Source organism: Dipodomys merriami, unplaced genomic scaffold, assembly GCF_024711535.1.
Source record: "Dipodomys merriami isolate MVZ:Mamm:240054 unplaced genomic scaffold, mDipMer1.0.p SCAF_116, whole genome shotgun sequence".
In the NCBI taxonomy this organism is placed as follows: Eukaryota; Metazoa; Chordata; class Mammalia; order Rodentia; family Heteromyidae; genus Dipodomys; species Dipodomys merriami.
In genome coordinates, this window is record NW_027202449.1 from 714,459 (window position 1) to 722,604 (window position 8,146).

Sequence of the window (8,146 nt, forward strand, 5' to 3'; positions counted from 1 at the left end):
TCTGCGGGCTGTGATCCCAGGGGCACCTGAAAGGCATCTCAAGCCCTGCAGGAGGAACAGAAGCTCATCAGCAGAGATTATACCGTCCACCAGCAGAGCCAATGGTCTTTCTTTACATACACAGGGGCAATTATTTTGAGATAGCTTGAGAACAACTCCAGATTGTGTTTTCAAAACAGAAGTCTTCCTGAAGCCCTCCAAATAGGATCCTTTAGATCAGAAATTAAAACCGCAGCCTGCCAAGCATGGCCTGGCTCCTGGGTGCTTCCCCTCACCCACCTCTGCTCCCTGCCCCCGGCCCCAGCACGTGACCTCTCGGGACTGGGAGGGAGAACAGGGGCTCTCGCAAGGCTCTGCAGCTGGGCATGGATAGGAAACCGGCCACAGACGATGGCCAGGCTCCGAGAGCGGCGGGCTGTGTTGCGCTGTGGAGGGAGATGGGGCTGGGGTTAGATCCTGGGACCTGAGGCCGGGATGAAGCAGTGTGGAAGCTCATGACCCCCCTCTGTTGGCCGTCCACCCCCACAGGGACTTGAGACTGAGAAAGACAGAGCAGGTGTCAGCAGGGGAGGCCGCACACCTCTGTGGACTGACACACCCACTGGGGCTGGAAGAGCAGGTGGAGGTGGGGACTGGCTTTGTTCATCTCTTCATTGATTTGGGGATGTCCCCTGGGCTCTGTGCCTCCTGAATCACGTTCTCATTTGTCCATTATTGCGAAAAACAAGACCTGTTCCCCCTGAGACCTGAGATATTCCCAGGATGTGGACCAGGCCTGGACACATGGCTACAAGACCACAAAGAAGCCCAAGGAAGAGTTGTTGGTTTCAGCCCTCAAAGCAACAGTGCATGCACGTGTGTGTGTGTGTGCGCACGTTCACACACACACACACACACACACACACACTAAGTAAACAAAAGAAAGAGGCCCCCACACGGGCCTGAATGGGAGGGCGGGCTTCCATGGTGAAGGAACTCCACCTCACTTTTGTCCTGGAGAATTTCTGGTCCAACTTTTGAAGTTCAAGGCTTCCTCCCTTGGCTTTCATGTTATTTTCTCGTTTTGTAAGAATACAAATGCGTGAGAACCGCTGCTCGTTCCTGGCACATGCGGTGGCTGCCTCCCCTCCCCTCCCCTCCCCCTCCCGTGAACGCCCAGCACACTCACAATAACGGGCAGGAACCAAGTTCTACACGCGCCCCTCCCCCCCAGCACCTGTTGGCCCTCTCAAGCAAACACTCTTCCGTCCACCCAAGTATTGACTGGGTTGCGTAGCCTGGCGTTAGACATCCTGCTAACACGCTTCCATGTAGAAGGTGTTAAATTGGACCAACGCCAGACTCAGGGAGGCCCTGCAGGTCTCGTCATCTTAGTCATGGTGCTATGGCTTCAGCAGGTCCTGCTGACCAAACCCCAAGTGAGGGCCTCTTCCACATCTCCTCCTTCTGCTGGGCCTCCTGTGGCTTCCTGTGCCACAGTCTGGCCGGGGTCCCTTGCCATCTGGCTTAGCCTTTCCCCTTCCTCCTGGCCAGCGTCTCCTCCTTCCCAAATCCACCTCCTCTGAGTGGGGAAAGATTTCTTGGTTTGCTTGTTGTTTGCCGTTGGTTCTTGAGACACAGCGTGGACCCTTTATGTTGTTTCCTTCCTTCACCCCAGTCAGCGCTGCCCCTGGCTCTCCTGCCGTTGCTTGACCCCCATAGCCGTCTGCACACATTGCTGCTGCCCACCCTTGCCCCTCCTCCACCTCCGGAGTCCTCTTCCTGAGCTGGGAACACAGGGCAGGGGAGCAGCTCGCTTTCCCAGGCCCTCTCAGCAGGCCTTGAGAAGGACAGTGGTCACCCTCAGCACAGCACGTTCCAAAGTTAAGAGTTGAACCCTGAGCTATGAAGTCTCAAAGTGAGCCGGGCACTGGTGACTCATGCCTGTAGTCCTAGCTACTCAGGAGGCTGAGAGCTGAGGGTCACGGTTCAAAGCCAGCCTGGGTAGGAAAGTCTATCAGACTTACAGACTTCAGTTTCTGAACTTAGAAGTTCTTTTTAAGAAATGTGAACCTTGCAGAGCCTTTTTACTGGATTCTGGAAATTCAGAGAGAGCCGCTCTACACACAGGTGCTCCAATGCAAACAGGAACCAAACAGACATCAAACACCGGTGGGGTGAGCCTCCATTCAGAAGGACATGCAGGTGACATAACCTTTTGTTTGTTTTATTTCATAACTATGCAACTTCATTCCAATTCACCACCCAACAGCTGTTTATTGAGCAATCAGGGCACCCGGTAAGAGCAGGACAGAGGCTGTGGGGACCCTCCGGCCTTGCCCCGCTCCCAGCAGCCTTGGCGTTGCCGGCCGTGTGAGTAAGGCCGTGTCTGTCCTTGTCTCCGTGCGGCCTCCTCTGGGTCTCTTCTCAGACTGTCCTCTGAGGCTACTGAGTCACACTACTCCAAGCGGCCTCATGCTGACCGCTGACGTCCACCGCTGACTGCAGTGGCCACGCCGAGGTCCTGGAAGGGGTCTTCCACGTGCCGGTGGAGCTGCAGCTCCACCCGCAGCAGCGGGCCGGGTCATGGGGCGCACTCTGCCCGGCCAAGAAACCACACTGAGCCTGGAGGCTCTAAAACCCACCTTCTGGTTCGTCTCTCATGGCCTTTGGGGTAACCCCCCCCCGACCCTTTCACAGAAGAGCCAATGTGTCCAACATCTGGGGACGGTTAACCAAGGCCGGAGATAGGCCTTGATGGGCTCTTGACACCCCAGACTTCAGCTGCAGGAGGGAGGAGACCTCCCCAAGAGGGGTGCGTCCACGGCCACAGGCCACGAAGGGTCCAGTGTGTGCAGGACCCAGTGTGGGGGGCGTGGGGGTGCACAGCCAGACAGATGCATTTCCAGGGCCACTGATGAGAAAGAACATGAGTCCGGCCGCAGACAGCACGGGCAGGCTCACTGTTCACCAAGGCGCAGGAAGCATTGTCCACCAGTGTCCATTCCCCCACAGTCCCCGTGCACCCAGCCCCAGTCCAGAGGGGCCCAGGCACTCGGCGGGTGACCTCTGGCCCTGGAAGATACACTTGGGTAGTGGCGGGCGGGGCTGGGGTGGGGGTCCCCATCCTCTATCGGGCTGAGAGCCAAGGTCACAGCATCAGAGCCCACCGCCTCTGTGACCGCAGGAGAAGTCAGCCACCCTCTCCCCCACCCCACCATCTGCCTCCCGGATCTGGGACTTGCCCTTCCTGACAGCTGGCAGAAACGTGCTCTTCCAAGTGTGGTCTTGGGTGGTGGACTGTGTTTTACTCAGCCTGGCTCAACTTCACTTTCCTGAGAGGGACCACAGGCTGTAGGTCGGGGACAAAGCAGAGGACCTCAGATGACCCGCACACAGGCTGAAATCAAAGGCAAAATGTTTTTTTTTTTTTTTAACCTATTTTGACTCAAGTAAAACAATGTATCTGTGATGACCTCTAACTTTATGCTTGGGTCTTATCTTCAGCTATGGATACTGTTTCTGCTTCCTACCCACAGGAACTTCAGGAAACTTTAGACCTCCTAGAGTCTTTTCAAGAAAGGCAGGTTACTTCCACCCAGGGGTGAAGTTATGAAGTTTGCCAGGGGCCAGAGGCCACGAGTTGGTGGAGCCTGGGTGGTGGGCACGGTGGACGTGGCCCCAGCAGAACACTGGAATGGAGGCCACACCTGGGCCTGCCCGGGGCTCAGCCATCAACAAGGACCACCAAAGGGGCCTAGGTGCCCAGCCCAGCAGAGGCCGGGCCTGGGCATTCGAGACACACGTGTACCGGGCCCTCCCATGCTGCAGCCTCGTCCTGGGGCGCAGACAGGAAAGACCAGCTTTGGAGAGTAAGTTAGGAGCGAGCCCTGAAAACCATGCTTCACATGGAGGGATACCTGCTATGTTGAAAGTTCCACGTGGGAACAGGCAGAGCGGGGCTCACACAGGAAGGCAGGCAGGGACAGGCCCGGGCTCCGAGGTGTGCCAAGTAGATCATTTCCTGGGCAAAGGATACCACTCAAAAGGAGGAGAAAGGTCTGCGAAGACAGGGAGATTGCAGCCAGATCTGTATGGCAGAGTGATGAGGGCTGAGACCCCTCGAGCCACGAGAGAGCGCGGGTCCCTAGCAGAAAGCAGAAGCTAGTCAAGATGGCAGCGGTGACAGGGGGCCGCCGGCCAGCAAGCGAGCCTCTGCAAGGCTGGTTGGAAAGTCACTCCAGGGTTTAGTTTTGCCAGTGCCTAGGCCCCCTTACAGAAACAACAGGCCTGCTTCTCGGGAAGCACGCCGGACCTGGGGCCGTCCTGTCCAGAGGATTAGTACCAGAAACAAATCTGTCCCAGTGAATAAGAAGGTCCTCAAGGCCATTCAGCCGGGCTTGGCAAGGGGACCACACTTCGTCTTGCCCAAGGCTGAAAGGATCGGAGTCTGTCCGGTCCTGCAGAGGCCCAGAGGTGCGGGGGTGGCTGCAGGTGGCAGAGGCTGCTCTGGGGAGGAGGGATCAGAAGGCGGGGCTGGAAGCGTGAAGAGATCCGCTGCTCTGTTCAGCCACCAACGCACACATGGCTCAACTGCTATGTTTTCCTTCAGGCTTGGGGGCCTGCAAAAACGGATATAAAAGAACAAGTGATTAGCAAGGTGAAAGAAAAACATTGCTGAAGAGTTCAGACGCAATGAGAGGTCTACAAAGAGCAAGCTGTGAACTCTGGTCCCGGCCCATGGGCCCGGAGCCTGGCCGGCATCAGTTCCCGTCTTGCAGGAGGCCAACTTTCAGGGTGAGACATGGCTGGACTCTTCCCAAAGCTCTGCGCAAAGGTCACCCCGGGGTCACCCTGGGGCACACCAACCTCCTATGCCTGGATTACACTGCCGGAAGTCTCCTTCCTGCCCAGCTTCATCGTCAAGAATCTGGAGTTTATTTGACAATAAAAAAGCTTATACGTGGGGGCAGAAATCACTCCCCCTGTGTGTGCCCAGGTAGGTGCAGCCATTGTTCAAATGCAAGGCCACAGGGCCTTGAGCCCCCCTACACACACACACACACACTCACACACGGCGACAGGGACTTGCTTGGCTGTTTTGTTGTTACTTCTGCAATAAGGGCAGCCGTGAGCGGGCGCTGGTGGCTCACGCCTGTCACCCTAGCTACTCAGGAGGCTGAGATCTGAGGATCACGGTTCAAAGCCAGCCCGGGCAAGGAAAGTCTGTGAGACTCTTTTTTTTCTTTTCTTTTCTCTTTTGGTACTGGGGATCGAACCCAGGATGTTGCACTTGCTAAGCAAGCGCTTTGCCACTGAGTTACATCCCAACCCATGTGAGACTCTTATCTCCAATAAACCACTAGAAAACCAGAAGTGGCGCTGTGGCTCAAGAGGTAGAGCACTCACCTTGAGCTGAAGAGTGCAGGGACAGCACCCAGGCCCAGAGTTCAAGACCCACGACTGACCAAAAAAAAAAGAAGGGCAGCTGTGGTCCCTAAAGACATAACTGTAGCCCAATACAACAGACATGGAGTTACCCCCAGATCTACTCAAGATTCTGGAAGGCCCTTTTTTCCAGACCCACACCTGCTACCCCAGGGACAAAATCTTCCCAAAGCAACAGCATTTCTCATCCTCAAAACATAAGTCAGGGGGTCTCATGTGAGACCACCCGCCAGTCCCCAGCAGTGCCTTGGAACTGCACACCCATGGTCCCCATCAACACTTCCACAGCGGAGGACTTAAAGCTGGCATGTACTCTATTCTTCCATGTGGATAAAGTAGCCTTTACCAAAACAATACGCTGAGCATTTTATCTCCAGTAATTGTCTTTCAGAGATATAATAACCATATAGACAAAACACCACACATACCCTTATGATCGCTCTGGGTCACGGTTTGAAGGTTTTTGATAGCAATCACCATTTCCATCCATAGAGATGTCTGGTCGTTGTCCTCACCAGCCTTTTTAATAACTTTTAATAACTGTCTGCCACAGTCAGGTGTGGAGGGTGCTCTACACACAGTGGGCCCAGAGTGCTTGGAGGGAGTCTGTTTGAAAGGAACCGACACCTGGACTCACCATTAGATGGCGCCGCTTGCAAAGCTTTTCGCATTTTAGCAGTCCGGAAAGGAGCAAGCAAGACTTGTTTTACCTTAAGGTAAGGAAATAGAAGTACATATATACCAAAGCAAATGTACAGGAATAAGTCTAGGAACTTACCCGTCAGAAGTAGGTGCAAATCGACAGTGGCAGGCTGTGGTGCCTGAGAACTCTCTCGGGGCCCTGTCCCTCTTCCTGCACAAGTCTACTGCGACTGTCCCCCAACTGCCCAGGGCTTCTGTGCTCAGAAGGCCGGGTCCTGCCTCTCCCTCCTGTCCTGCCTGGCTCCCCAAGACCGACTCTCTGTCTCTGGTAGTGTTCTCGGTTTACAAAGCCTCCACAGTTTGCATGCATGGACACCTATACGGAAGAGGCACCATGCACGTGTGCCCCTGCAGCGGGTGGCTGCGGGGGCTCCCCTCTGAGCTTTATAGATAGTTGTCTTACTTGTGAAACCAAAATAAGGTCTAAAAGTAAATAAGCCACAGGTAAAGGAGCTAGGGTGTAAATGGACTGTTGTATGTAAAGACAAGTCACAAGCTGCAAGACAGAGAAATCGTTTGTATATGCACTCATCCACTTGAATCCAGGGCCTGGGTGCAGTACCTCGGCTTTCTCACACAGGGTTAGTGCTCTACCACTTGAGTTACAGCTCTACTTCGAGCTCTTTGATGACTAACTGGAGGTAAAAGTCTCACAGACTTCTCTGCCCGGGCTGGCTTCGAACCTTAATCCTCAGATCTCAGCCTCCTGTGATAACTAGGATTCCACACATGAGCCACCGATGTCTAACAAAGGGGACAGCTTTTTAAATCTTCCCTGAGTCACCACGTACACATTACACAGTACTGCGAGTTAATGTTTGTGTGACCTTTCCTCTTCTCTGCTTCTGGCTACTTGGGCTACAAACATTTCTACTTGTCTCCTTGTTGCAGACAAATGAATGACCGGCATTCTGGGATGGAGGGAGGAGAGGGGTCCGGAATGGCAGGTCCGGTCAGTCATTGGCTGAACATTCCTGCCATGGATCTTCAAGTCCAGCCAGGCCATTCTTGGCTTCAGTGAGAAGTCCAGGGATGGAGGCTGTCTGACCTCTACCTGCCATGGCTGTGCATCAGAACTCCGGAGTTCACCTCTAGAAGCATCTGCTCTGCAGATTGCTGCTGTTCATCTCTGGGATCTACATTCCCACAGGTGTGCCCTGGGCAGCTGTGGCCCACCCCCTTGGCCTGCTCCAGCATCTAGTGAGCTTTCCCCAGAGCCCAGGAGGAGAAGCGCAGAAAGGAAGGCCAAAGTGACCACACCCACCCAGACCTGTGACTAGAGATCAGGTGTCTGCTGTCCCTTCCTGCGCCCAGGCCGGGGTGGTCATGCCGTCCAGGCCGGGATGGTCATGCTGTCCAGGCTGGGTGGTCGTGCCGGCCAGGCTGCAGTGGTCATGCCGTCCAGGCTGGGGTGGTCGTGCCGGCCAGGCCAGGGTGGCCGTGCCAGCCTTACCCCTCGCCCCGCGGCTGCCCCTGACATTTGTCGTTACCCTGCCACCCGCTTCGCACCCGCCACGCTCGTGGCATGGACCCGGCCAGCGTAGGCACGAGTTCCTGGCTCCAGCTCGGCAGGCTGGGGCCCGCGCCCGGGTCCCCGCAGGGCGGCCTTCGGGAGGGGGGACCGCTGCTTGCGGGCCCGGGGACTGGGGACAAAGCCGGGGGTCCCAGCGGGGGGTGGGCGGCACCGGGCACCGCAGGCCGCACCCCCCCTCCCTGAGCTTCCAGCGCCACCCGCTGCCGCCCGGGCCCAGCCGGCGGGGGCTGGGGGAGGGCGGGCGGGCCGGGGCCCGGGCCCGGCTCGGCCGGGAATTCGAACCCGGACACCGAGGCCGCGGGTCCGGGGACGCCCGGGCTGGGCGCGCCGCTCCACGTGCTCCGAGCTGGCCCAGAGGGCGGGGCCGGGGGCGGGGCCCGCGGGGCGAGCGTCCATCGCCGCGGGCGGGGCCTCTCGGGGGCGGGGCCCTCCGAGGCGGACCAACGGCAGCGGCCGGGCGGCGCCTAACGGCAGCCGGGGGCG

The 8,146-nt window shown here is 56.8% G+C and overlaps 1 long non-coding RNA gene across 1 annotated transcript; it reads right to left on the reverse strand.

Annotated features, from left to right (window-relative positions):
- Positions 1 to 2,201: 2,201 nt before the first annotated feature.
- Positions 2,202 to 7,606, reverse strand: LOC138822800 (uncharacterized). The gene is made up of 4 exons (XR_011370632.1): positions 7,400 to 7,606; positions 6,065 to 6,137; positions 3,900 to 4,601; positions 2,202 to 3,379 (listed from the first exon to the last, which is right to left on the reverse strand). It is a non-coding gene; the product is annotated as an uncharacterized lncRNA (long non-coding RNA).
- Positions 7,607 to 8,146: the final 540 nt, after the last annotated feature.